The sequence below is a fragment of the Peromyscus leucopus genome, chromosome 7 (assembly GCF_004664715.2).
Source record: "Peromyscus leucopus breed LL Stock chromosome 7, UCI_PerLeu_2.1, whole genome shotgun sequence".
Lineage (NCBI taxonomy): Eukaryota > Metazoa > Chordata > Mammalia > Rodentia > Cricetidae > Peromyscus > Peromyscus leucopus.
Window position 1 is genome coordinate 43717485 of NC_051069.1, and position 24042 is coordinate 43741526.

General features: G+C 45.2%; 1 protein-coding gene across 1 annotated transcript in view; it reads right to left on the minus strand.

Annotated features, from left to right (window-relative positions):
- Positions 1 to 24042, minus strand: part of Opcml (opioid binding protein/cell adhesion molecule like) — a 1136545-nt gene that overhangs the window by 612707 nt on the left and 499796 nt on the right. The gene's annotated exons all lie outside the window — the stretch shown is intronic.

The window sequence follows — 24042 nt, forward strand, 5'->3', positions numbered from 1 at the left end:
TCAACGAGGGTACAGCTTTCTCTCATGGCACAAGCAGGTGGGAAAGGCTTGCTCACTTATAGGTATGAGCTGCATGCCAATGGAGGAAAAGTGATGATAAGTGGATGTCACTTCTAATACAGTCTCTCAGAGTCAAGGCTTGGGATAGTAAGGAAATAGGAAACGGCAGCTGTTGCCATTCAGTATTCCAGCTCCCTCATCCTTTGATCCATATCAGCCATTAAGAAAGGTAATTAAGTCAGTGTCTTGCTCACACAGCCAATACTGAGCCAGTCAAAAATAATCCGCACCCACAGCACAGCAAAAGGGCACATCCCATTGCTGACACTGGGGGACACTGAAACACCCACTTGCCTGTGACAAGGCTGTGCCTGGGCTCTGTGCCCTGGAAGGTAACTGGCTGAAGGTTTTCTTGGTAGGACTGCTGTGCAAGCCTAGGCACTGATCTGAGTATGTGGTAAGGTCAATCTGAAGAAGCAGAAGCATGAAATGAAGTCACCAGTGAGAGAAAGTCACTAACATTCTGTGCAGGACAGAATGTGTGCCGTGGGAAGAAAGTCTGTTGCTAATTAGCGGGAGGCCCTGAGGGACCCAGCCTGCTTTTTCTGACCTGGGTTGAAAGGAGCCAGAAATTTCTTTGTTGATAGAAATAACAAGAATTTCATGTCCAAGTGGTGAGAAAAACAATCTCCTACAGTAAACACTGGAGATAAATAACATATAAACCCAATTGGCAAAGTCAAGGGAAAGGAAACTTAGTGGATGGACTCATTCCCATTTCCACTCATGCCTTCCCTCAACTTCTCATTTTGCTTTATAACCGATCACCAAGTTTTTAATGTGTCTAATACTATTCAATCAAGATGAAGGAAAACAACCCAAATAAAAATAAACTTAAAAAAATGGTCAAAGTTAGGCTTCAGTTTCTGGGTGGGAATTAAATATTATCTATTGAACAGCAGCTAGCCACCTGCCCACCTGTTATAAAATGGAAGCGTGCCAAACTGACTCAACCCAGACCAACCTCTGAACTTGATCTACCATGTTGGGCAGCCATTGTGCCACATTTGTCTGTTGGCAACTAAGAAATGAAGGAAAGAGATGTTTGAAAGGGATATGCTCAGGAGCATGGAATCATTACAGCAATATAGGCAATGATGCTGTAATAGTGAACCTGCTTGGGGATGAAAATTAAGCACACCTTTGTACACAAATGACACTATATCCCAACAGCACAATCAGGTTCATTCTTGTTTTTCAGAAGTTTAACATCACACTCAGGGATGTTAGTTCTTTATGACAGGATCCTTTGCATGCTGACCTGGTAAACTGGTCATAAGACTCAGTGTCATTGGCAGGTACAGAGCAGGTACTTATTAGGACAGACAGCTTAGCCTAGCTCCTTCCTAGGTTAGCCCAGTTATTTCTTTAAGATTGCATAGGTTGGCTGTGATGCTTTCTTAGCATCCCAGGCTATGGTACAGCCCAGCAGTGAAACCAGACAACCTCTGCATCTCACCTACAGGGTGTGTGATGGATTTCTCTATACGGCAGTACTACGTCCACAGAGCACTTCACAATGCTTGGGGATGAAAGGAGTTATAAATGAAAGATATTATTATTAATAAGAATGTAGATGAACAAAGGGAAAATGTACTCGCCCTCACTATCCATCACCTCAGCACACTTCACCCAAAGCCCAGGATCTGCAGGAGCCTCAAGGAAAGCCTATTTGCAGAAATCAATAACTGCTTTTTAAAAAATAGATCTCAGCTCCACGGGAGCTGACAACTCAGGGGTACCTCATAATTCTATGCAACAGTCAATATTAGCTATCACTGCCTCAAATAAAGATTGAATTCAAATTTAGTTAAGACTAGTTTTGTATGCTAATCTACCAACTGATTATTAAATGTATTTACTGAGGGTGTTGAAAAATAGGCTGTTGGGAGAGGAAAAAAGGAAGAGCAGCCTGAGTGGATTTATGCAATGTGAGCTATGATGCTAGCGTACAGTGATGGCTTCTCCTGCTTCTTATAAAATTAACTCTTGGGGAAATTGAGTTTCATTCTGTGGGTGGCAAGAAGCATAGCTACTCTATGCATCATACAGTGAAGGAGGAACCAGAATTACAAAGTCATTCCCCAACATTGATCCAGCCATGGTTGGCCCAAATGTCCAGAGCTGCTTGTGCAGAATGTTGAGTTTTGTTTCATGTAATATACCCAAGGAAGCAGTAGTCAGTGTCTTCCTTAGGATCCTTATGGCTGCAGGGGAAACCAAGGCAAACACTGACAGGCACATGAGTGTGTGTTACAGAAACATGTAGGTGCAGACTTAAGGGCTCCTATCCTAAATGCTTGGAGACTGATTTGAAATTTGATAGTTAAGGATTTCAGGATATTTGCATATATGAAATTTCTTAGGTTGTGGGCCACAAATCTAGGCCAAAAGTCCTTTATGTTTGATACACACCTTATAAGTTGAAGGTAGTTTTACACATGAACTTTAGTGAGTCTATATTCTGACTGTGATCTGTCCTGAGAGCTCATGTAAGGAATTAACATTTGTGACATGCAGGTTTTAAAATGTTCCAAGAGGCCAGATATGAAGCACCATGATCCATGAATGCCCTGGATGTACAATCCCTACTCCTCACACAGAGAAAAGTTTCAGATTTGGGAGCATTTCATATTTTTGAATCAGGGATTCTCAGCCTTCATTAGGAAGAGACATTCAATTCTACTTGTAAGAGAAGGCTGGAATGCAGAGAAGGGGAAGTGCTAGAGCGAATATGAGGAATATGTTTACTGTGAGGGTAAATACTGGGATTCTTGGGAGGAGACGTGTCCCTCAATAGGAAACAGAGCTACACATCACGGGACTCATTGGTGAGGTTGAAGACACCACAGGAGGTGTAAACTTGGAGGGACTGTAGGTCATATACACCCAGGAAGAGAAGAAGCCACTTACTCAATAGAGAAGGCCGGATGTCATAGTATATATGATGGACAGTGCAGAAAATGCTCCTAGGGAAGTTGGGGCTGCAGAAGAGCAGGAGAAGCCTTTGTCTGCCATGCATGAAGCCTTGGGTTCAATCTCCAGCATAAAAAAGGGTCTTTTGCCTGCTATAACAAACACTTGCCATGCAATTTGTGTACATCAAAGAACTACTCAGAAATGTTTGTTCTGGGAATATTTGGTTACAGTTATTAAGGCATATCAAGCAAGACTTTCCAGATGATTATGAAGGTGATAAAGATATGGGATCAATAAAAGATTGGAAGGCAATTCTTACGCTGCTTGCTTTTACTCAACTCTCCTCCATTGGAACCTGGATCGGTGAGGGGATTTTGTCCAGGACCCAGGCCAAGGAACAATTTCATCCTTATCATAGGCAACCTTGTAAGAGGGAAGTGCCCACTGTATGTGGGAAATCTGTGTGTCCAGCTTGAACCTAAGACTCTGCATTTTAACATGCAGCCCTGAAGGTTTGGAGGCAGAAAGTTCTAAGTTAAACTTGGAGAACACTTGCTGGCTGGTGTGTGGAGGTATCTCCCCAAAGTGTGTGGAGAATATGTGTATAGCTCATTTTCCTCTAGACAGAGAAAAATAGGACTGATTTGAGAGTAATTAGAATAGTAGGCTGTGATATACACCCCAGTGGCAAGCGTAAATATATAAATATGGAGTGGCTCATTCTATAGTTCACAGGAATGTAGATTATTTTTATTTGTGCAAATATATGCAGTCTCTTCTCACTTGTGAATTGCACCTTCAAGGATTGGGCCTGTCAGGTTTTAATGCTGGCATTCTGTGGGTGATTATGGCTCTTATGACAGTCTTGATTACCCAGCTTGTCTGTTTGTTTGAATCCAATACTGGGCAAAAGCACTTCCAAAATATGTGGCTCAACTAAACTTTGTATAACGATACTTAAGAAATGCAGACTGGATAAACCTTAATGATCTGGTAATTCAGTCAGGAGGATCTGTGAGGAACACCGAGCTCCACAGCTGAAAGCAAGGCTGGAATCTGAGGAGAAATGGAGGATGCGGGATGGGGCGGGGTGGACGACCTCTGTTTGGATGATTGTCACTCTGAGGCTTCTCTTCCACCCTTGATGAGTGCACAGGTGTGGTTGCTGGGGTTTCCTTTTGTGCATCACAGAATCACCACAGGAAGCACCACCCACCTCAGAGCTTTTGGTGTGAAAGCCTCTTGTGGGGAGAAGTTGTAATCTGTAAAGCTGATAAACCAGGATGCAGAGCTGACTGCAGAACTCCCTTTCCCCACATTCAAATGTGAATATGTAAAAAGCAACTAATTACGATGGGGTTGGCACCGACCCTAAGACTTTTGTAAAAGATCCTGGTTAGCATCAGTGTCTGTGGATGGAAGAGTGAGAACATTGCCTGGTCTCATCTTTAAGGCAGTTTGTCTTTCTCAACCTCTTCTCTGTCTCGCTTCCTAGTTTACACTCATCCCAAGCTTGCGCCATGTGGCAGGTTTTGTCAGCCTCACACTTGCATTCTCACCTAGAAATCTCTCCCTTCCAAATGTCTAAATCTGGGCAAGGTCAAATTGAGATTCCTTCTGCTTCGGCTCCCTCATTTTACATCTTGCCCCATCAGTCTGGGCTGCTTTGAATCTTCTCCAGGTTCCTGTAACTCTCACCTCCAGCAGGTCATGTTTAGAGACCTTACCTGGCACAGCACAGGAGTATGCATCATGCTTATATATGCTAGATTTTGCTCAATACGTCACTGAGATTTTATATGTTAATTGCCCCCTTTTGACTTTGGCTATATGTAGGTGTTCTCACACACCCAATAATCTGTGGTACCCTTTGACAGCGGTGATACATTGTTTTAGTAGACTGATCATGGTAGGAAATCATAAAGTGAGGACTGGGTGGATTACAGGGAGCACTTTGGGATTGATGAACTTGTACAGAGATACTGGAGTAGCTTCAAATTCCACCTTGTGGTGGTTAATGCTGGTTGCCAACCTGACAGGGTGTAGAACAACCCAGGAGACAAACTTTTGGGCAAATCTGTGAGAGAGTGTCCAAATCGGATGAACTGGGGCAGAAAACCCAAGCCTAAGTATAAACAACACCATCTCATGAGCAGAGGTTCTGGAGTAAATGAGATGAAAGTGAGCTGAGCAACTGCCTCTACTTCTCTTCTCTTTCTTCACTGGGAACGCATTGTGTCCAACCACCTAACACTCTTATCACCATGCTTTCCTCACCATGACAAACTGTGACCTCAAATTATGGGCCCAAATAAACCCCTTCTTGTGGAGGTTTTAGTGAGAACGGCCTGCATCAGCTCCTGTGTTGGAATGTTCAGTGCCCAGTGGGTAGAACTGTTTGCAAAGGATTAGGAGGCGTGGCCTTGCTGGAGATGGATCACTTGAGGCACACTTGAGGTATCCAAAGAATCTTTCCATTCCAGTGTGCTCTCTGTCTCCTGCTTGTGGATGGAGACCCAAGCTCTCAGCTGCTGCTCCAGCTGCCTACTCTCTGATCTTTGGTCCACCACGATAGACATGAGCCCTCTGAAAGCCAAGTCCCAAATAAGTTGCCTTGATTGTGGCAGTTTATCACAGTAATAGAAAAGTCACTAGCACTCTTCCTAAAGTCACTTTTGTCAACATTTTGTCACAGTGATGAGAAAAGTAACTAACTTTTCACAGCTTCACTGCTCACTGGCTGTGAAGCCTTCAAGACACTGCACATGGTGTTTGAGGGATAGCTTGGTGACTGTGCTTCCCATAACTTTAATATTGAGCAACAGAGAAAGGAAGATTATAGCAGTTTCTAATCACTTAGCCTAGCCAAAGGGTAATCTTTAGGTTCAAAAAGAAACCCTGCCTCAAGATCTCAAGACAATACAAGAAGAAGAAGAAAAGAGGAAGAAGGCTGGTAAGATGGATCAATGGGTAAAAGCATTTATCACCAAGACTGACAACCTGAGTTTGATCCCCAGGATCCACATGGTAGACCTCCACATGTAATCATGATATATACAAATGCAAGTAAATTAATAAAAGTAGCAACAATTTTAAAATGAAGTACAGTGCAATGGCGGAAGGTGCCTGATGTCGTCTCACCTGCATGCTCACATGGACACAAGTACACACGGGCATATTTCACACATGTCCACAGGCACACAAACACACACACACACACAAGTTACATAGCTTCTCAGTGTCTCATTTTGTTAATGATCCACTTACTATAGTTTCCTTGGTATTCCCATTCTAACACTGAACACTGTGTGTTCTTGAGACTCCTGTCCCCGGCAAACTGAGACATTGTTTCCTACCAATTTTCTTCTCCACAGTTAACAAGCAGGGCAAGACCAGAGCAGTGAGATTCCTCACATGGAGTTGTTACAAAACCAGGCAAGGTGGAATGCTCAGTAAGTGCTGGGTCTACTTTAACGTCTGTGTCAGAGGCTCAGTTCAGGCAGGAAACTGATTCCTGCCTTCCATCTGTGGGATGATGGTCAGACGAAGAACCAGATGGTTGTCTTAATTCTCTGCCTATGCCTAACTGATGTCTCTACCACAATGTCTTCACTGTGACAGTAGCACCTTGTGTGTGTTGGAAACAGTGTTGTCTATGCACACCAAAGTGGCTGATGATGTGACAATGTTCTCTTGTGTGATCCCCCCCCCACACACACACACGCCTGCATTCTCCATGAAATACCAGCCTTTCCTGTGTGATGGAGGGCTGATGGAAACTGAGGAAGTCAAGAGAGAAGTCAGCCAAGTGTCAATGGGCTTTTGACAAGTCCCATGTAGCCGCAAGAGGGTTTTTTTAAAAGCTGTTTTCTAAGTGCATGTGGGTTTAGCCCCTCCTTCAGGCACCCACGAGTAGTTCGAAGACTTCATCTCAGAGTTGATAAGAAACCCCTCCAAGAGGGATTTGTTTTTGTCTTTCTCAAAAACTTGTCATCACTTGCTGTGATACTTATGGAGAGTATAGTTCCTCAGATGTGTTTAAAAGACACTTCAGATGACTTCAAAAACAAAACTAAGAGTCCAAGAATGTTATTCTTTTCTTCTTCTCCCTCCCCTAGCCCCTCCTTATTGAAGAATTTCTAAACAGTCGCATTAAATAAGAAACACAGAGCCAAATACAGAGGTAATAGCTGAAGAGATCAGAGAAATAGCCATGACTAGCCTTACCACCACGCTGTAGCTTTCCCAGAGAGAATTTCTTCCTCTTTAACCTGTGCTTTTATTGCCTTCCTGTTCTGCCTTCTCATTGGCTCTAAGCCCAGCCACATCACTTCCTTGTCACTGCCTGTCTATACAGACCTCCAGGTCTCTATGATTGGTACTGGGATTAAAGGCACATGTCCTTGACCAAACAGAGACTCTGCCTGGCATGTGATTGGATTAAGGGCATGTGCTACCACCACTTGACTTCTGTTTATGGCTTGCTATGTGACCTCTGATCTCCATGCAAACTTTATTTATTAACATTCAATAAAATCACATTTCAGCACAATTAAAATATCACCCCACCTCCTCTCCTCTTTCCTCCCCTCTACTTCCAATTCTCTTGCCTTCTTCCTTCCTCCTCTTCTTCCTTTTCTCTCTATTTCTACAAGGAATAGACCCCAGGGCCTTGTGCATACTGAGAAGTACTCTACTATCAAGCTTTAGCCCTCTGCTTTAAGGGAAGCCTCTGTTGTGGTAGACCAGGTATCGCTGCAGGCTAATGAAAAGATCTGTTTGAAGACAGTGAGCCTCTGCCCACTCTCTCCAGAAGGCGATTTCCTAGCTAGTTTTGCCTCATCTGCTCACATGGAACTTCCTGAGCTAATTATCTACAAGCATCCCACCTTGTCATTCATCCTGACTAGTGTGCACATCACTTTGAGAAGAAGTTTGTAACATACACAAAGTTTAAATTCCTGACGTGTGTGAGAGAAAAGGAAACAGAAAAAGGAATGGTGCTGTTGAGAGTAGAAAATACACACACACACACACACACACACACACACACACACACACACGCGCGCACATGCACACGCACATGCACACGCACTACCTAGCTTCATCTGTGGTTACTAAGACTCACTAAACACCTTCATCAAGAGAAGGCAGGCAGAGCCCATTGTTCCCTTTCTATGGAAGATGAGAGAAATGCAACACGGAGAGGTAACAGTTCATTAGGCTCACCAGAATCTTAAGAGGAAGCTCCAGGGTTATGGCCCTGGTGACTGTCTCCACATACTTCTCTGGATGTTTCCTAGGCCAGCCCCTTCACACAAGGAGCAGATTTAGAGAGCACTGCTCTCTCCTGGCCACCCAGCTTTCTAGGCCATGGCCCTTCATGAGGTCTTCCCACAAAAGAATAACTCCCTGGTTATAAGAACAAAGAAATACCAGCTCACTGCTTGAGCATGGGGCATGAGTGAACCTTTCATATTCAAACCATAACTCTAAGTTAAATAAGTATATGCAGAAGGCCTGCAAAGTGGGTAAGGATGTGTGCCTCACACCCTCTGCTCCCAGTCGCCATGCCCTGGTGCCCTAATGATAGGTGTGAATAACATGGAACCAAAGCCCTAAAGAAGAGAGAGTTGTTCTGGCCTTGCTGCTTCTGGTCCTTTATATACACAAACCACAAAGTCACTGAGCTGTGCTTTCCTCGCTTCTGGGATCACAGCACTCTGCCCCACCTACTACCATGAGGCTTCCAGAAAAGAATGTGGCTTCCCTCTCCAGAAACACACACACACACACACACACACACAGACAGTAAAGTGCAAGGTATTAATATCCACAATAGTCGTAAAAGAAGGCAGCATATAAAATGAAACCTACTGCTTCGTAAATTTTACCTGAAATTAATATGCTAGCTATAATATTCATTAAACATTTAATTAACAAGACTGTTCTTTTTAGATTTAAAAGGGTCATTTGGAGATGCTTTTGAATGTCTGGATCTTGTGCCAGGCAAGAAGTTGGAAATCTTACCAATTTATTTTTAATTCTTACCTTAAGAAATTTTTCTCTACTAAGCAGAAGTATCCGAAGATTTTCCACTAACCTCTGATTAGATACAGTTTAGATATTTTTCTCCCCAGTCAAAACAATATAAAAGTCTTACTAAAGTTTGTAGTAAGAAGGGTGAAGAAATGGCTTTACACAGTCTCTCTATTACCTTCCCTCACTCTACAAAGTGATTTGAATGGGATATAAATCCTGAAAGACAGTTTCACTGTTTAGCTCCAATAGGCAGGCACTTTATAGTCAGCACTTAGCAAAGTGTCAAGTATTTAGTAGATGCTCAAAATTATGTCTTTCAAAAAGGAATGAGCAAGAAGATGGGTGGAAGGAAGGATGAATGGATGGGTGAGTGGATAGATGGATAGGTAGGTGAGTGAATAAACTGGAATATGGGTAGATGGAAGGAAGGAAGAATGGATGGACCAACAGATGAATGGATGAGTGATTAATGAATGGATGAATGAATGGTGGGTAGATAGATGATGAATGGATGCATAGATGATAGATGGATGGATGGATGGATGGATGGATGGGTGGATGGGTGGATGGAAAGTTGCCACAGAGTGAATGTGGTAATGGCAAAGTACGGAAATGGCAAAAATGGCCATGGATTTTGCTTCCATGGCATTTGCTTAGGGATATGGAGTTCTGGGATTTTTAGGACTGCCATAGGTCAGTATTCTTTAAAAATTATTTTATCTAGTTGTCACCTTCATTAATCTCAGGCTAGCTAGAAACATGGAAAAATACTTCAAATTAGAATGTCAAGACCTCTTAACAAGAAGTGAAATGTGCTTATCTATTTGGAACCAAGCAATGAACATTTATCAAGAGTCTTCTCTTGCCAAACACAGTACTGTGTGCTTTGAGTGTGTTAAATTGTTTAAGCTTCTTCATCCTGAGGGAGAAATTAGAGTTACCACTCATCTTCATTTGAAAGATGGCATTCTCTGGTGAGGACCACCAAGTACAGAGTGTGCATTTAGTGGTTTCTGTGCCTACTGGCCCTTCTTTCAACCTTTTCTAAAAACAGAGGCTTCTTCTTTTTAGGTGCATTGAGGTCTATGGGGCTAGCCCTCCTCTAGACAGGACAGTAAACTAGTGATTTAGTCTTAGTTAATCACATTGTAAGGTTCCTTGGTCAGAACGATCCATCTCATGTTGAACTTGTGACTCAAGCACGGCCAACTAGATACTCTCTCATAGATCCTGGTACACCAGGCCTCAATCCAATCCAGCAGCTTCCCTGCCTAATTGATGAGATCCAGAGCAGTACCACTGTTGCAACTCAGCCTTTATGGCAGACACAATCAATTATGAAAGCTTGGGGGGCATTATGTAAAGCTGATTCCTCAGTATTCTTAGTATCCGAGGCAAATAGCCCATGAGTCACATCAGTACATAACCATCTCTTCTACAGGAGCATCTTCTCCCAGTAATGATCCTACACATGTGCACAGGGTGAAACAAAAGAGGCTACTCTTCATCCCTGTACTTGAACTGAGCAGCTCAAGGTTGTCCCTGGGGCTGACTCCTTTGAGAGCTGTGTACAACTCTCACCTGGCATTTGGTAAGATCAAAGGCTTGAATACAAACATTTTCTCTACTTCAGACCCAGAAAGCTTCCCAAATATTTGATTGCACCCTACCGCTTGCTTCTCTGCCTGTACCCCCTCCCTTCTGAAGAGAGCTTTATCTCATCTCTGCAGTGAGGAGTCTGAACATAAATACATATAATTACTCTACATTAATATAATTAGTCCGTCTCTCTCCTGATCCAGAAATGGTTGTCCATTTTTAGCTGCTAATGGTTGGAATTATTTATGTCCATTTGTTCAAGGACTAAAATTGGATTCATAAGAAAGAGCGCCGAGATGGTACCCAGTGAGGGAGCTTTCATCTTCGCCATCCTACTGCTCCAGTTAGGGTCTGTCCCCCATCTTTGCAGCAATTGAGGCTGGTAAATTAGGGAGATTAGATTCGTGCCCTCCTTTATCCATTTATTCCCTTTGAAGAATTACCAGCACACTGACAAGACAAAATACGTCTGTTGTTCTGAAGCTGACAATGCCACGCCATAGCATCATAGTGGCATAGCCCTCCCTCTGTGCCAGGGTGGAAAACACTGAGGACAAAGGGATGCTCACTTAGGACTAGGTATCTATTACATCCTCTGTGCCAGTCTATCTCTTTTGACTACTTTGAAATCTCACTCCAAATTTACATACATCACTCATCTCCATAGATTCTGAAATCAAAATTGAAAGTAGCTGCAAGGAGATAATTGCATGTAGATATCTTCTCATTTACAATTCTCAGAGAATAGGCCTTTCTTGTAGTTTGTATAAGTTTAGTTTGTTGGTCCTTGCATAGCAGCTGACATGTTGAAGCTGGACTGATTTTCTTCTATAGTATTTTGTTATCATCTTACACTAGTCAGGTAAAAATGACTGTGCCATTCTCTAAGTGTGAACACTGAGGCTACACAAAGTGAAAAGCCACAGCTTTGTCCAGTTCTACAGTGTACATCCACAATTGCAGCTCTTGGCTGTGGCAGAGAAATCTAGAATTCCACTCCAGTATAGGCTTCATAGTGACACCTTGTGTCAAAACAACAATAACAGCAAAAGCAAAACTCATATTCAGCTAGTAGTTAGAGACATGTGTGGAATGAGAGGCCTGGATCCAAATCCCATCTCCGTAGCTTAAGGACTCTGGGGTGATGGACACACAGACGAGATATATCCATTTGTAAGGATAAAGGAATGGTGGCTCTGAAAATGATGTCATTTGTTCAGGGTCATCTCAGCAATGCACTCCTGAAGCAGAGTACCCAAATCTGTCGCCAAGAATCAGAGCCCCAGCTGCCATCCTTACAGCCTCTTGCTGCAAATGATAGTTTATTTGTGACTGATATATACACCGTGATTAAAGTGGACTGGTGGGAAGAAGTAGGCTTGGAGGACAAGGCTAGAAAGGTTGTCTGAACGAGGGAGGGGGAGTCTCATCAGCCCTGAGTACTATGGCTTCTATCTTGACGGACTCCAAGTATGGAGCTTGTCTTAGGGTTTCTGTTGCTGCAACTAAACACCGTCACCAAAAGGCAAGTTGGGGAGGAAAGGGTTTATTTTGTTTATACTTTGATATCGATGTTCATCACTGAAGGAAGTCAGGACAGGAACTTAGGAACTCCTCTAGGCAGGAACCTGGGGGCAGGAGCCGATGCAGAGGTCATGGAGGGGTGCTGCTTACCTGCTTGCTTCTATGGCTTGCACAGTATGCTTACGTATAGAACCCAGGATGGCATCACACACAATGGACTGGGCCCTGCTACATCAATCACTAATTTAAAAAAAAAAAATGCCTTACAGGTGGCTCTCTTGGAGGCGTTTTCTCAACTGAGATTCTGTCCTTTCAGATGACTCAAGCTTGTATCAAGTTACAAGCTAGCACAGTGTTCTTGCTGACAAAGCTACCCAAGGTTAGTGGCATTACTCAAACAGAAGAGGACTGTTCTCTCTCTCTCTCTCTCTCTCTCTCTCTCTCTCTCTCTCTCTCTCTCTGTCTCTCCTTCTGTCTCTCTCTCTCTCTCTCTGTGTGTGTGTGTGTGTGTGTGTGTGTGTGTGTGTGTGTGTGTGTGTGTATGTCTGTGTGTGTGTCTGTGTCTGTGAAACATACCCACTAGGGGTTCGGTTCCCAAAGGCATAATAGAAGTGTATTCTCTGCCCCAGCATAATGCAGAGGGACTCTTTGCAGTCAGAATCACACACCTTCCTACTGTCCTACAAGCTCCTTCCCCCAGTCAAATGTCTATGACCTTCACCACCAGATGGATAAGGCCCAGGCAGGCAGAAGAATGGGTGAAGAGAGAAGCTTTCTCTTCACATTATCCCTTCCTGATTTACACAGAGGGGTGAGTCCTGCTGACTTGCAGCTTGCTCATAGATCACCTGCACTCAGGCCAGCAGGGGAGGAGGGCCATGTGCTGGCCTTCCACTAGATCTGTCATTGTACCAGAGATGGCCACAAAGCTCCCTGTGCCAATGGGAACTTTTTTGCTTCATCAACTGTATAATACTGCAGGTGCGCATTCGAGATCTCTCTAGAAAGTTCTGTCTCTGGCCTCAGCCCTTGACCAGGGGTATAGAAAAAGGAGAAACAGGGTGGCTCAGGTGGCACACCCCAGCTCATGCAATGAGAAAGAAACAGATGCCAAGACCCGTCAGACAGAAAGATGAATGTCAGGGAAGCCAGGAGGCAGCTGGGAGCAGATATCCATTACAGTACCAAGAGGCTCTCTACAGCTCTGTTGCTAAGCTCTGCCCAGGCCTCTTGACCTTGCATGTTATTCCCCTTCCATGTCTTACTGCTTGGGCTGAACTGTGTTTTCCCCAAATTCATGTGCTGCTACCCCAGCCCCCAGAACTCAGAATGTGACCTCATTTGGAGACGGTGCTCCTAAGGAGGCTATTAAACTAAAATGGGCCATCATGGTGGGTCATGTTACATTGTGACTGTGCCTTCTGAAGAGAGACTTTGCCCAGTCACGGAGACATCAGAGATAGGTGGGCACAAAGAAACAGCCACGGTAAGTCACTGAGAGAGGCCTCAGGTGAAATCCACCTGCTAACACCTCCATCTTGGAATTTTGGCCTCCAGAATCCTGACAGTTGTTTTCTACTGCTGAAGCCATGCAGCCTGGCGTGTTTGTTATGATGTCTGGACACAGTAGTGACTCCCATGATAAGCCAGTTTTCTCAAAGTAGCTGAGTCCTGATGATCAGAAACAAAAAAGTAAAACAAACCAACAAACAAACACAAAGTCCAGCGGGGACAAGAAGAAAGAGAAGCAGTCCCTGGAAGTGTTTGGAAATCAGTAAATGGTGGTGGGTTTGCGGGGTCTGCGGGTCCCTGCTTTCCCAAGGTAGAGTGCCAGTGTGTGCACTCATTCTAAAACAACAAATAGGGAGGAAATTCTTCCGATGTGTCAGAGACTGTGCAGCTGCCAAGGTTGCAGAGATCAATAAAATATTCTCCATGGTCCAGTGAGAGAAGTGGTAAATTTCATTGTTAGTGTTTGCTTACAAGCCTCTACGCTGCGATTAGGTGATTGGATAGTTCTCTTTCCTTTCATTATCTCCTTAACTCATAGCCAATCAAGACACAAATGGGTAGGTTTAAACATGTCTAACACATGCCAAACTTCAGGCTTGTGTCTCGGGGGCCTATACTTGGTTGTATAAGCAATTGAAAAACAAGGGCTTGATAAAGGATGTGCAAGGTATCCCACTGCTTTCTGTGAACCTTGTGAAGCTGCGAGAAATGGTGAAACCCCAGGGAGAAAACCCTCAGTTCCGGGGGAAAATGACCTAAGATTAATATGGTGAGGTTGATTAAGGATTCTGTCCTGCTTTCAGAAGGGAACCAGTGGCACAGGCAGCTGTTGGAGAGGGGACAAGGCAGGAGACATGGTTGGTCAACACCGGAATAAACCTGGCTCTGTGGTGTCCCATATCTCCCTCTCCTTCCCTTTCGTGGCTTGTTTCCCATGTTCCTTTCCATCACCGTACTCTTTCCTCTGATGCTGAGTACGCCACCACCTTTATCCCTCCTCCCCATAGGGCTGAGATGATCTCAATTACCCCACATTAGACAGCAGAGTTCTACATGACCACCCCGTGACACCTGATGGGAAGTATCCATGCCAGGTTTAGTCCATTTTCAGAGGCTGAAACTCATAGGAATAAAGCTTAGCACAGAGTTAGTAAATTCTAGTGAAATGACAAGACTCATTTGGACCAACAGCAAAAGCGTCAAAACCCTTTGAGAAGTTGTTGTATGGTAAGGATGTAGACTATCTGCTTCTGGAAGCTTCCTCAACAGGCAAGAATTACAGTAATCCAAAGAAAGAGGGCACTGCAGGAAGCCATGTCCCGACTGTGTGGGTAAGCTGCCACACGCTGAGCTCTCTGCCACTAAAAGTGCTCAGGTGGAGGCTGCAGGCCTTCTGTGGGTCTTGCAGAGGAGATTTTTACACTAGGTAGTGAAGGTCTAAGAGAAGGCCTGGATGCCTGCAAGAGTTAAGATTCTTTCTCTTCACCTGGTTAGCCTCTAATTTAGCTGGCACGAGGCTGGAGAGAGCTAGCTCCCATAGATGGGCTCATTTCTCCACCTTTCCAGGCAGCAAATGCAATGTATACTTAACTGCAAACGCCAGGCTTAGGTGCAAACAGCTGCTGGGTGGGAAACTCTGATCCAGCTGAAGAAACGGCAGGAACCCCAGCTCTCTCGGGTTCACCATCCTCTTGTGTTGCCAAGGTCATAGTCACCCTGCAATCAGCACTTACCATCAATGAAAAGCAATCTCATCCTCCAGCAACAGGAGTACAATCGTAGTCGGGACAGGGACGGGATGGGGGGAACGGTCAAGACTGAAATGTTGCGTGAGTGAAGATAGCCTGTAATCTCCATGGATGATGAGTCTAAGTGAGCTAGTGTCACAACGACATGCTGTCTCTACTAGCTACTTGGAGCCAAGTCTTCAGTACAAGCCTCTGGACCCAGCAGCTGACCTACTAATTGCCCTATGCATATGCACTCCTGTGAAAAGGAAAGAAACCTTCTCCCATGGTAAAGTCTACATTTCAGCCAACTTGCCATTAGTATAGGGTACATGTGAGCTGGTGTTCAAAGCCTACAGCTTCCCTTTGTCTGCTGAGGGCTGTGAGGCAGGTTGGGACAGGCTGCCTATAGTGGCAAGGAAGGGAGCCTCAGCTTAGCCCAGGCTTTATGAATACTGCCTCCCCTACCAAACACACACACACACACACTGCCTGTGTGCAGCCTTGCGTCTTAAGTCCCAATCAATTTCTTAAACTCCTGAAGCTCTTTATAGCTCATCATACAAGCTTTGCCTTTTATAAAAAGATTTATGATTTTTTAAAATATTTTTAATAGTAGTAACTAAGATTAGGTTCTTCCACTTCATCAGATGCCAGGCCGGAGGTATTATGCAACATCCAACTTAATTTCTTGTGAGTTCCTGTGTGGGATCTGTTATCATTATCCTTCATTACGGATGAAGAAACTGGAACTCCTCTGAGAGGCATGCCCCTTTCCCAAGGTCACACAGCTGAGGAGTGGCAGGGCGGAATTAAGATCCAGAATTCTTCGCTCTCTAAAGTAAAGGAAGGCCAAGCTTCTAACTAAAAGCTGGTTGTAGCCGTCAAGGTTGAATTACTTCTTACACTTCTGACTCACTGTTCTCCTGGAAGAAGCCAGAGGAGCCCTGCTGCTGTTTTTGGTTGGAACAGCTCCTCCCCCAAGTCACTGTGGTCTTGGCAAAGGGACCAGGCTGAGAGCTACAAAGCCCCCTGCCTGCCATTTCCTGCTGCTGCTTATCTGGGACAGTTTGGAGTCAGCAGGGCCTACACCTGTCTCTCTCCTGTTGGACCCGCCTCCCTTCTCCTGCTGCCTGGGCTCCTTTCCACAACACATTTGCAGGCTTCCCACTGCCGCTTTCTCTTGCCTTAGGAGTGCCTTCCTCCACCAGAGGGCTGGGTTCACAGGGAAGAGAGAAGGGGCTTTTCTGCCTGGCACCACAGCTTGCCACCAGTTCCTGGCACCACAGAGCTGGTAGACTGATGTCCAGGAGAAAAGCAACAGCCCTGTCCACACAGAGCACCCATGCCGGCTCACATGCACTTTTTTCTCTGGACTCTGAGCTTGGGCAGCTCACCAGCTCCAGGGGGACACATAGTACATCAGGTCACATTAGCCTTGTCCTGGCCCTTGCCTCCTCAGGCTGTCCACAGCTCGCCAGCTCTTCTCAGAGGCCTTGAGGTCAAGTGAACCCTGTCCTCAGCTGGAGAGATTTTTAAAATCAGGAGTTCAAAATAGTCTCCCTTACTCATGGTTATGATTCTATTGCAGTTTATACACAGTCATAGTCCAACAGTATTCTATGGAAGATTGTGGAAATAAGTAATTTGTGTATTTCAAATAACTCTTATTATAACGTTGTTACAGTTGTTCAGTATTGTCGTCCTCGCCAATCTCCTGCTACTTTGAAGAATTAATGAAAAGTTCTGCCTTCCAAGGCTAGTTGATGGATTAAAACTGCAGTGGTGTGGAGAGGTTGGACTTCGTAGGTCCACAGCCTAATTAAAATGTATCTTGGGCTATCTTTAGACCCCTACATATCCATTCCTTGTCCATCTTTGAGTCAGACCTAGCATTCTGTGGCTAACAGATAAAAACCTCTTGGAATGTATTAACTCAGCAGGCAAGCAGCTTCAACCAACCCCAAAGCTAAAAATGTCATCATCTAGCCTCTGAGGACTGTAGCTGGGCTTCTTCTCTACTGTAAGCCACCTTCTGGACATTTCCACCAATGTGTTTGAAAAGAGTCTTGATTCTGACTTTTCATTGTTCTGTTATGATAGAAACCTCATGAAGCTCCTTCTACTTTGGAACATGGGATTTGGGGGTGTTATGTTAATTCTGTGTTCCTGGTCCAGGGTTACTCATATTTGACTCCCGAATAAACTACAACTACTTGTTATGGCCATTGAAGTAAGAGCTGTGTTCTTGTGTTGATATCCTGCCTGATTCATAGATTGGGGCTCATCATCAGTGCTTATGTACAGGAGGAAACAAGGTGAGTATGGAGTTAGGCCCTGAGCTCTCTCTGGGTCTCTCTGACATGAGACTCTTGTATACTAATGACAATGTCACAAGGCTGGTGGGATGGAAATGGATGGTACTAGCTTTTGGTAGAGAGAAGAGTCCAGAACCTCTTGGGCTATGCACAACAGGGAGCTTCTTACACACTGAAACAGGTCCAGAGACACAAGACACATTGACCTTCCTGACAATCTTGGATGACTAGTTTGTCAATCAACAGGCAGATGTCACAGCCCAGAGGAAGGCTTGTCAGTCAGGCAAGGGTTTAGGAGGGGAGAGCCTCCACATCCTTACTTCCTCAAGCAGCCAGACGGAAAATGTCCAGCATTACTGGTATCATCAAGTCAGCTTCTCCATGCTGAGTGATGGACAGATGCGGCTGCCTTTCATTGTCGGATGCTATCTGACCTTCTTCAGTAAAAATAGCCTCACCTCTGAGAAAGCCTCCCACCTCCTGCCTGGCCCATGCTGATTCTTCCCCAAATTACTCCTCATCCTCATCCAGCCCACCCTAACTCACCTCCCCTAAAATGGAAGTCTTCTCCATGTCAGCCCAAGGTCTTCCAGGTCAATGGTATACACTGTCTCTGGGAAAACTATTTCAGCTTCTGTTTCTGTTCCTGTGGATGGACACATGTCTGAAAAGGCTTCCCAGAGGATGTAGATTTGGAAGGTGTATGAGTGGGGTTGGCCCTGTTTTTGGGATACTGGGGACCCAGGCCACTGGGTGGAGGCAGTTGGGACTACTGGGAAGGTATTCTGGTTTGCCTGGGGGCAGACGTCCTGCAGAAAAGCACTTAACTGGACTGCCTCTCGGCAGGGTCTCAGAAACTGCTCTCACATTAATACATGAATAAACACCACCAGGACGGAGGAGAGGGTAAAGTGAGGAGAGGCATATCAAATACCCTGGGAAGTGGTTTGTGCCGTTTAATAAAAACCATACCTGTGGGTTTCAGAATACAAAGAACTAAAGTGTAAAACCAGACAGATATCTTCTTACTTGGAACTGATCAGCAGGGGAGGAATCAGCAAGCTTTATGGGGGCTTAGATTATAAAAGACAGAGAAACACCACCAGTTCCCCAGGAAAAAAACCTGATGACAGGATTAACTATGTGGGCAGCTGGAGTCCACGTCCCAGGTTCGTACTGAGCCCCCAAGCAACATTTTTAGCTGCGACCTTGGGAAAGTCACTCAGACTTTCTCCACTTACATCCCTATTCACGTGTGCTGGTTGCTTTTGACCTGCGCGATGGTAAAGCCCACTTCTTAGGGCTGCTGTAAGGATAAAATTAGGCAATACTCATAAAGCACTCAGCATACATTCTTGGCACATGGTAAGTGCTGAATATGTCAATAACTCTTCAGTGATGGCACCATGCTATTAATATTGATTGGATCTATTTTCAAACAGAAGTGACACTTTAGGTTGGGGCTCCCTCCTGATGCGAACCCATCGCTTGTATTTGCCACTGCCTCAAGGACTGCAGCACCCCCACCCTTCTTGTCTCTTTCTATACTTGCCTTTAAACTCTTTTGGATTGTCTGGTAATTTGCATACCCAGCCTGGACTCCAATAGCAACTGGCTCATATGTCCTCTGCTCTAACTTGAGGATGATACCCTGCGTTAGTAAGAGGAGGAATGCTGCATCCCTCTGTTTGTTTAATCTACGTGATCTGTTTTCACAGTAGGTGGGCACCGCCGCTGCCTGGGAATATAGCTTTATGAATTAAAAATGGAAAATGATAGAAGGCAATATTAAAAAGACTAAACACTCTTCAAATCATGGCATTTCCAGTGAGACTCTACCCATTAGTGGCTGATTGAGTTTGAGACGGGGGTTCCCCAAGGGCACTTCCAGCCCCAAAAGACAGTGGGCTCCACAACCCTCTGAAGAATCAGAACTCTTCAAGAAGGAGCATGGCTCACATTCCACAGAAGGCTGTGACTTGCCTCCGAATCCCAAGACCTCAGTCTTCAGATCAATATCAAGACTGTTGGCCAATGACCTTTGCATCACTGTCCTCCCACGCAGAGCAGCAGTGGGAGTGGCCCTCTCTCTCTTGCCAGACACTGATTAATCACCGCCATTAATCCCACAGTCACAGGAGGCAGGGGAGAGCTGAGAGTTAGCCCGGCTCCTACGCCATGAAGGTAGGCCCCCATTGCAGGCTGCACACCTGCATCTGGCCTCAACCCCTTGGTGCCATAGCAGCTGCCACAGCATGACCTCGGTTGATCATGTCCATGAAAAGTTACTTTTCCCAGAATTCATTTGGAAAGACCTCATGTGTAGAGAAGAGATGTAAACACTCTGCTGGAGTGGCAGTCATGGGCATATCATAAATGACTGAACTGTTCCCAGTTGTCTTAATAGTCCCGCTGGGGCCGGGCGGTGGTGGCACACGCCTTTAATCCCAGCACTCGGGAGGCAGAGCCAGGCGGATTTCTGTGAGATCGAGGCCAGCTTGATCTACAGATGGAGATCTAGGACAAGCAACAAAACTACACAGAAACCTTGTCTCCAAAAACCAAAAACCAAAAAAAGAAAAGAAAAGAAAAAAAAGAAAGAAAAATTGTCCCGCTGGAGAGGTATGGTATTGACCAGCCCTTTATAGAAGTGGCAGAGAGACTCAGAGAGGGCCAGAATCACATGGTTTGTGCATGTGCCAGCCTGTGTCCCCAGATTGTAGCCGTCCACTGCTGCTCCCATCACATCATTCTTCTGATGGTCTTATTTGAGGGATACATAACCCCAAAATTGGCCAACCCTGCTTGGGGGAGCTTGATGTAACATGAGTAGTGAGTTGTCTCCTTGATGTCCTACGATTCCCATTGTAGTTTGCTCCAGGCTAGCCTCACAGCTAAATGATTCAGGGCAGCAAATAGTGAGAAGAGCCGCAGCTTTGCCAGCCATCTTTCTGTCTGAATGCACCGAACTTTGAAGACATTCCTGCTGCTCCCTCTGTCTTTGGCAATGGCCCATTACTGTGATTAAATTACCAAGGGGGAAAAACAGAAGGTGAGCTACCAAGAGAAAAGAGGGTGCCAAGTGTGGTTCCCCCAGCAAAGGTTTCCCAGAAGCCACTTCACTCTCTCCTCAGAGGTGGTATGTCTACATTTTCCCAGCCATCTCTACCCACATGCCCAACACAAACATGTTTGGACCCCTGCGTGGGCAAGATGGTGTGAGCAAACCCCACATGGATTCTATCCATCTTGTACTCTGCCCCTCTCCTTTTGTTTGGGAGTCATTATTAGAAGAAATGATGCAAGAGGCAGAGAATGCCCAGCTGGGACTATGCGTCCAGGTGCATTTCTCTGAGCAGGCTGTTGGAAAAATCCTCTTTGACTTGAAACTGGCCTAAGTTTTTCTTGGGATTGATCGTGAGAGAACACATATGAAACCCCACCACGCCAGCCTGAAGGAGCCATTCTCCTCATTATCTCCTCTGTGGAAACCAAGCTGACCCAGGGCCTAGACCTTGCAGGGGCTCTGGGCTCCTTAGCTCCAAAATGAACCAAGCTCCCTTTCAGCCTTCCTCATGAATCGCTTGCTGCTATCCAAAGTGTTTGGTGACAGCTGTGCACACCCAGGAAGATAGATTTCCGGCCTCATTGTGAAATTGCCTTAGGAGGATCAGCACCACAGTCCCAGCACCAGTGGGTGGGGGATTTGACTATATGCTTTCTGGCAAACAGAACTGGCCCTCTCCCACACCAAGCCTTTTTTCTTATGCATTCTTGTTCATCCCAGGATGTGCCCCATTGTGAGGGATTATGTGTGGCTGATTTTATGTGCATTATGAAAGAGACAGGAAAAATAATGGGGGAGAAGATGGACAAATGGTTTGTTGCAGGTAGATGTCACATAACTGAAAGCCAGGAAGCACTCTCAATATGAGTCTATCTGAGGGCCAATGCATCTGTTTATACTTCTATTCACTCATGCATTCAATGAATAAATAATGACTTCCTCCCTGCCTTCTAGGTGCCAGGCATTGTCCCAGGCCAAGGGACAGGCAACAATGACTGCTGTCAACAGATTTTGCATCATGTGGCTGGGAGATGCAGACATACAGCCAGACACCCCACATTGTATGTGTTTAATATTCCTATGGAGCAGGGAACTCTGCTGTGGCATGGAGAGGGACAAGAAAGGCTTACATGAGGGGGGCAGTTCCAGCTGAAGACAGGCAGCAAAGGGAGCTGTGTGTGGCTAGGTGTGTAAACACACATCGGCTTGGGGGTTTGAGGATGTATGTATGAGGGCACACTCTGTCCCTCTTCCTGCTGCAGGTGAGAAGTAGAGAAAGGAGGGATGATGGTACATGCAAAGGTGAGAGGCAAAGGTTACCTGAGAAAGATGCTAAGATGGACAATAAGCAAAGGACAGCACACTCAAGGCTTTCTAAGCTGTACCTCTTTAGCATGGGAATGCTTTGGGACCTGGGAGATCAGATCTCCAGGCTCAGAGTTTAGTATGTGTATGAGAATGGGTGTAGACAGTTCAACTAATTCATGTTAGCATTCAGACCCGCTCCTTGAGGACCTGGACAATATGCAGGTAATACCTTGACCTGCTCAGGGTCCTGACAACATCGTGCACTCATTGCTACATGGTCTCTGCACATGTGCGATGTCCACTCATAAAAAGGAGCCCCACCCACTTTCTCTTTCTCTATTCCACGAGGTCGCATCTGTACCTCCTCTCTTCCCCCTTTCCTGTCTCTTTTTCTCTTCTTTTCTTCTACTTCCTCTTCTCTCCTCAGTTCCCTTCTCTTTATTCCTTCTAATAAAACTCTCCATATAAGTGAAGTCTGCATGCTGTATTTCTCTGAGGCTCCCACCGGCCATGACCGCTGCAAACCTTTTTTAAAATACAACAATTCATATCATAGACTAGAGACTTATTAGGACAGAAGCCAATAGAAAGGCCTGAGTGTGGGCCTCTGAAGGTTATTGTCTACTATGTTACCTCTGTGTCACTTTTAATCCATATCTAAATACAGAAGGAAGGTGATTTTGCTTTCTGTAATTTACTAATGAGGAAACTGAGGCACTGAGTTCAGTCATTTCCTTGAGGTCATAGAGGTAGCAATGGCAGAGCCAGGCTGTGAGTCCAGTCTTGTTGATCTGGAGCCATGGGCTTGAAGTATATTCCATAGCAGCGGGACAGGGATGAAACCTTACAGGCCAGAGAACTTGAGTGGAACACAGGTCCCAGGGAAGACCCTATCTTTTCAACATGACAACACTACAGACCAACCCAGAAGCCCACAAAGGGATTTCAAAAGGAATCTTTCCTCAAGAATGTCCTCAGTGACTGTTGCAAACACTAGTAAACAAAATTTCCACAACCAGAAAAAGTATGCTTAAGGAAAACATTGGCAACTGTCCATCAACCGGTTTCAATCTGAGTCTAGGGATCCACCCAGTTGGTCCCTTCTCTGTTCCTTCCATACACATGTGCTCAGTGTGCACTGAAGCTGGTGTCCCCAGGCAGTTTCCCCATTAGTTCTCTACTCCATTACTGCCACAGCAGGCTGCCCCCCCAGAACCAGGGAGTAGTGGGCAAGATGGCTCAATAGGTAATGACTGAGTTTGAGCTCCAGAATGCACATGGTAGAAAGAGAGAACTGATCCCTGCAAGTTGTCCTCTGACCTTCACACATACACCATGGCAGTAGTACATGGGCGCGCACACATACACAAAAGGAGAATGAGAGTCAGGAAACATCTTTGCATGGCTTCCCATGTTTCTATGGTTTTACATGTAGCTTTGTTGCAGCTGGCACCTAGAAAGCATTTGCTGGAATAATAAAGGACCCAGTCCCTCAGAGGGACAGTTGTAGATGATTTCATCTCCGTCTTTCATAAAAGAAGGCTTCTACATCACATCTCCAAAACGAGCCAGACAGCTTGTTCAATGAGCACAGTCCATGGAGAGGAAAGGATGAAGAAACCCGTCTCTAATATGGAAGACTGGGGACCATGTGGCAGGGTCGCACTGCCTGGCTAAGGTACAACTTGGCCTCCTAGCTAGAGAGCCATGAGCTCTGAAGGGTCCTTGACATATTCTCCTCCCTCTTATTTGGGAGCATCACCTAGAGTCAGGCACCACATTTAGATAAGGGCATACTGGGATGTCTGCATCCTCTAGAAGGCTAGAGACATTTGCCCTGCACTTTTCTAAATGAGCAGAGATGTGCACAAGACTGCCTGCAAGCAGACAGCTTCAGAATGGCAAGACAGCTTGCCAAGGAAGGCTTCCTTTCAAAGTAACTTGCAAATGAAGGTGTCTTAATGGC